This window comes from Lathyrus oleraceus, chromosome 2 (genome assembly GCF_024323335.1).
Source record: "Lathyrus oleraceus cultivar Zhongwan6 chromosome 2, CAAS_Psat_ZW6_1.0, whole genome shotgun sequence".
Lineage (NCBI taxonomy): Eukaryota > Viridiplantae > Streptophyta > Magnoliopsida > Fabales > Fabaceae > Lathyrus > Lathyrus oleraceus.
The window spans coordinates 37,437,413-37,444,091 of record NC_066580.1 but is presented as its reverse complement, the minus strand read 5'-3'; positions in this window follow the sequence as shown (position 1 = coordinate 37,444,091).

Below are 6,679 nucleotides of genomic sequence, written 5' to 3'. Positions count from 1 at the left end.
TAATTGGAATTTTTGAGTGGGGATTTTTGCAACACCTCATGAATGGTATTTAAAATTTGTTGGAATCATCACTTCATGCCTAAGGCTTGTAATTTGAGATTTGGCTTGAAAAATGAAATGGCAAAAATGGACAAAGTGGCATTCACATGTGATTTTGCAAATTACACAACCAATGAGAGTGAGACAAGTTTCAACAGCTCACACATGGCATTTGGAAGTTGTGTGAGTTGTCAAATAGGTGGCATTGAGCTGGCAAGTGAAATTCCTATTTTGCCCTCACTTTGAAAGTTAACCATTTTCACTAATACACTCCGTTTGGTTAATGACATGATTAAACTTGGTTTAAGGTCACATATATAAGCCTAATCACTTTCTAATCCTAACAGAATTTCACATTCACCAAAACCAGATCTGAAAACTCATCAAATTCTCTCAAAATCTCAAGAACACAAAAACCTTCAAACTCATCAATCTTCACCAATTGTTGATCAATTTGCGAATTTCTTTTTGCATTCATCTTGCCTCATCATCTTCCACATCTGTTTTTGCTCATCATCATCAATCAAGCACTGAAACTCCACTGTCCAAACAAGCATCCTCAATGGTGAATTCGAATTGTGAGCACTAGGAGCAAAGGCAAGTGGATTTGAACGCAGCAATCATCTTCTCTATCTCTCTTCTGCATCTGTTTGAGGAAGAAGCGCTCGAATTCCAGCTGTTTTCGTTCTGCCATTCCAGGTTTGGAGTTTTTCGAATTTCAAGATTCAATGAATTGTTGTATGCTTTGTGTAGTTTGTTTCACGTAGGTTCCGTTGATGCTTGTGGTTTAGCAAATGGTTAACTATAGGAGAAGAAATCTGGAATTTAAAATTGATTACCAAACCCTAACTCACACGATTTGGAAGATGGAGAAACATTTAGGTGAAATTAGGTGGATATTTGGACTCTAGGTTAGAAGACGGTTCGAACGGTTATCCACTTGTCCATTTTGGTGAGGGTTTGAGATTCACGCGTTCTTGAGTGGCTGGAGGAAGGAGATGAAGTCTTCTGCGCAAAACTGAGTTTAATCCGTTTTTCCATTTGAAAATTCAAATTAGATGTTTCCCTCCACCGCGCAAATATTTACCAGAATGCCATTGGATATTTCATTTAAGTTAATTAATTCATAAAAAATTCATTAACACCTTTAAAAATTCATAGAAAATCATAGAAAGATCAGAAAAATGTGGAAATTTTTGTGTTGACTTTGTTGTTGAGTGTAGAATTTGTTTGACCTATTGGTCAAAGTTGTGCATGGTATATTTTTGGATTGACTTAGGTTTGTTTCACATGTGTTCATTTTTGATACACTTTACCATTTTAATTGTGAAATGCACATGCTTGCAAATAAATTCTTGAAAATTTTTGTGATGATTGTGGACTGGATGATGTTTATTTCCATGTAAATTTCATGAGTTTTTGATACCTGGACATTGAGATATGAATTTTGGAACTTAGGTGTGACAATTTGTGTCACACCTCATTATGTCAACTTGCTGGATTTTTTTGAATGACCTGGGCTTGTTGGAATGAAATGAAATTTTGCATGATGGTTGATTAACATGTTGAGATGCTATATGAATTTTTGTGGAATTTTACATTGCATTTTCAAATTGTTTGGTATTTTTCATCTCTGGTGGTTGAAATTGCAAGTTCATGTGACATAGGTTGGTAGATTGAATGAGAAATGCTCATATGGTATTGAATGTTCATGAAATTTGATATGCTTGTAATAGACACATGATAGGACATCCCTGTTTTGGTCTCATCCATTTCTTTTTTGTTTTCATTGAGTTATGAATTTTTGAAGTGAGTTCATGTATTGATGTTGTGATTTGGAGCCTATAATTGTGTCTGTTTTTGTTGATTTTCATGGACATAGTTACCTTTGCCCAATTAAGCTGAAATTTGGTGTGCCATACCTGGATTAGGTCCTGTTTAGGTGTAATTTATTTGAGAATTTTTGAAGTTGTTTTGATGTGGATTTGAATGCAATAGTTCTGTTTGCATGTTTGGTGCTTCATTTGAACTAATTTGGATTGTTTTGTGCATAAAATGAACATGATGAATGATATGGACATGGGACTAAGTGTGTTGGCTCTTGTTTGACATTAATTTGACTTTGGTTTGAGAATACCTTGCTGTTTAGGAATTTTTCTTGCCTTTGGACCCTAGGCTTAGCCTAGTGGTCTTGTTGCTAATGTTTGCTTGATTTTTCAGGATCAAAAGCATAATGCACATGGAGAATGAACCAAATCAATTCAATTGATGTTGTTTGATGTTTGTACACTAACATAACGTTGTTTTGTAGGTTGTGAAGCTTGGGCTTGAGCTTTGAGTTTGCTTTGTTGTGCATTAGTTTGTATAGTCTGACTGATTAATACTTGCTGTTTATTTTTGTATGTCTGAGTACTAACTGTGTTTGACTGTTTCCAGGTACTTTTAGTTGCTCAGTTCCTTGTGAACTTTTGCTTTGCTTTGCTTAAGCAACTTGCATTGAGGTATAACTTCCTAACTTCATGTAGTCTGGAGACCCGGTCTGTTATTTGACCGGGCAAACTGTCTGAAGTCCTCCTTAAGAGGCAATGATTGTGGTTGTTTATTTTTCGTGCCAAGCAGGTGAAAGTCCTCTAAAAGAGGCAATTGGTGGAAGTTAGGGATAAGCAATCTATCCCCCACTATTCAGTTGAGTCTTCTCCTTGCTCCCATTACATGGTTGTAGCATTGAGATCACAAGCCCAAGATCTTGTGCAGTGCACATTGTGTCAGAGTCTCTGAGTATAGAAGGGTTCCCCCATTCTGGACCCATGCTCATTTGTCAGAAGCTCTCCCTGGTTAGGGATAAGAGCTGTGAGGTCTGATTCTCACTTCACCTCTCATCTGCTTCACCTTAGCCTCGTAATGGCAAGGTTAAGAGCAAATCCAGCCCGTACAGACGACTCGCTTCGGCAGTCAAACCTATTGTGTGAGCCACTTGTTTGGTTATAGTGCGTGCTATGTGGATATCTGTTTGAGATGCTTGTTCTCATTTGATGTATGCTTGAATTATTCTGTATGCTTGTGTGCTTGCTTCTTTCCTGGATAGGAGTAGTTTGCTTATGCAAGTAGGATAGAAAACTGAACTTAGGGACGACTTTGCATGACAACATCTAGGCTCGAGTCGTAGTCTCCCTAGTGTTGTGTCTCCTTCTGTTCTGGCTAGTAATTCAGTCCCTTTCAGGGGAACTACATCGCCCTGATCCTCGTTCCAGACGAGGTATGTAGGCAGGTGGTCGTGCGAGACCACTCCGGGCAACCTTTTTCTTTTTTGCGTGCGTTTACTTGTTATCTGACTGTGTGTTTGGTTCGGATGCCGACGTAAGTCCAGTGATTGGCTGTCGGGCTCCACGTTTGCCGTTTTGACTGTGTGTTTGGTTCGGATGCCGATGTAAGTCCAGTGATTGGCTGTCGGGCTCCACGTTTGCCGTTTTGAGTGTGTTTTGGTTCGGATGCCGACGTAATTCCATCTAGTGGTTGTCGGGCTCCGTGTTTGCCACCCTTGCTTGTTTGTATGTTTTGTGTTGTTTGGCGTGCGTAAGCCGAACTACAGTGGCTCTGATTCTTGTTTCAGACAAGATATGTAGGCATAAGGTGCGATACCTTATCGAGCCCGTTTCTCCTAACCCCACCTGCGTTCCCTTGTGTGTGTGTGTGATGTTTAGCAACCTTTTCTTTTCTTAGAACGTGGATCCCGTCGAGTACGACGGACGTGAGGGGTGCTAATACCTTCCCCTCGCGTAACCGACTCCCTTACCCTTTCTCTTTGGTCGCAAGACCATTTCCTTTCCAGGTTTCTCTGAGCGTTTCCTTTCCCTATCTTGGGATAAATAACGCGCAGTGGCGGCTCTGTGTGTGTTTTATTTGAGCTTCGCCGGTTGATTTTTCGCAGGATGCGACACACATGACACAACCTGAAGGATTTTACATACCAGAAGAAGCCCAAAAGATATGTAAGTTACAAAGATCAATCTATGGATTGAAGCAAGCTTCCAGAAGCTGGAATCTTTGTTTTGATGAAACAGTAAAACAATATGGATTCATCAAGAATGAAGATGAGCCTTGTGTCTACAAGAAGGTTAGTGGGATCATGATCGTCTTCCTTGTATTATATGTAGATGACATATTACTCATTGGAAATGATGTCCCTACCCTGCAACAAGTAAAGTCTTGGTTGGGGAAATGCTTTTCTATGAAGGACCTAGGTGAAGCAGCCTATATATTAGGAATCAAGATATATAGAGATAGATCACAAAAACTACTTGGCCTAAGTCAGAGTACATACATAGACAAAGTGCTAAGACACTTTAATATGCATGACTCCAAGAAAGGATTCATACCTATGCAACATGGCATGTGTCTATCAAAAACATAATCTCCTTAAACTAAGGAATAAAGGGATGGCATGAATAAGATTCCATATGCATCTTCAATAGGATCTATCATGTATGCCATGTTATGTACTCGACATATGTCTCGTATGCTTTAAGTGCAACGAGTAGGTACCAATCTGATCCCGGTGATGCTCATTGGGTAGCTGTCAAGAATATCCTTAAGTATTTGAGAAGGACTAAGGACTCATTCTTGATATATGGAGGTCAGGAAGAGCTTCTTGTAATTGGATACACCGATGCTAGATTCCAGACAGATAAGGATGACATTAGATCGCAATCTGGTTATGTTTTTTGCTTAAACGGTGGCACTGTGAGTTGGAAAAGTTTAAAGCAAGATACAGTTGCTGATTCTACAACTGAGGCCGAGTATATTGCCGCCTCAAGTGCAGCAAAGGGAGTTGTTTGGATCAAAAAGTTCATTAGTGAACTTGGCATAGTTCCTAGCATTGTAGATCCCATTGATCTCTATTGTGATAATAATGGTGCTATCAAAAAAGCTAAGAAGCTTAGATCTCACGAACGATCCAAACATATACTTAGGCGTTATCACCTTATTCGAGAGATAATAGATAGAGGAGATTTGAAAATATGCAGAGTACCTACACTTGACAATATTGATGACCCACTAACAAAGCATCTTGCGCAGCAGAAGCATGATGGCCATACTAGATCTATGGGAATTAGAGGTATGTCTGATTGGCTCTAGTGCTAGTGGGAGATTGTTGGATAAATCCCTAGAGGTAAATACTTTTGGTACTTGTATCGAATTATTTATTAATAATAAAAAACTTTTTCTTTATTATGTTTGTTTAATAAAGTCCCTAGAATTGATAGTCCGTTTAATGTATCAAGTGTAACTTAATCATGAGATCCCATTAAACATTAGGACATTATTCTTAAAGTATATGTAGTCGAACTTTGTTGTGAATTAGGATAACATTAAAGAATTAAGACTATTATGTATATAAACTAATGATCACATCTCATGGATCATGGATAAGGAGTTATCAAGTCTTAAACATAGGTATGAATATTAGGAGTAATATTTATACTGGACTCACCCGCTTTGAGAATTCCATATAGAATGTTATGCAAAGTGTCATAAGTTATTCTCATGGTGATAGTGGTGTATACCACCCTTCGACCTGAAACCACTATGGACCCTAGATGTAGAGTCGAGTGCTTTATTGCTGATCAAACATTGTCTGTAACTGGATGACCATAAAGAGAGTTGATGGGTACTCCACGAAGCATGCTGAGGGACATGAGTGACCTAGATGGAATTTGCCCATCCTACGTAACATGATAAATATCTACGGGCCCAATATTGAACTAGACAAGGATGACACGCTCTATGCCTTGTGTTCAATATAGACATAGGGGAAAAAGAGTAATTGTACACATAAGTATTATCACAAAAGGATTTGTCAGATCACATGACATTTTAGTGACTTGGGTAGCAGTGATGTATTGTTAGATACCGCTCACTGTTTATTATGTTAAAAACGTGATTTAATATAATTGCCAATATCGCGAAAACCTACAGGGTTACACACAAAAGGATGGATTGATGAGAGACAAAGTAAATAAGGAACACCGTAAGGTACGGTGCACTTAAGTGAATTGTAGAACATCGTAAGGTCTGGTGTACTTAAGTAGAATACGAAATATGGTAAGGTACCACGTGCTTAAGTGATTTTGGCATATCATAAGATATGGGTCACATACACTTAAGTGGGCTTTTTAGCTTGATCCTACACAAGTGGTTCTTTAAATAGAACCCTTGTGCAGAAGCATTTGGACAACTAAATTTTTTGTTTCTCTTTCTTTCTTTATCTCTCTCTCTCTCTCTCTCTCTCTCTATCTCTCTCTCTCACTCAAAGCCTTCATTCGTAGCAGCTAGCACTGAGATTGAAGGAATCCGTTCATGTGGACTGAGTAGAGGCGCTGTCACCATCTAACGTTCGTGATCACTCTTTAGATCTGCATCAAAGGTTTCAATCGCCACAAGAGGTAAAGATTCTATCACTGATCATGCACATTCATAAGGATTACTAAAGGAGAAATTTTTAATTTCTGTGTGTTTTGGATCGCTATTCTCCTTAACTTATCATAGTTCCTAGCATTGTGGATCCCATTAATATCTATTGTGATAACAATGGTGCTATCGCACAAGCTAAGGAGCCTAGATCTCACCAACAATCCAAACA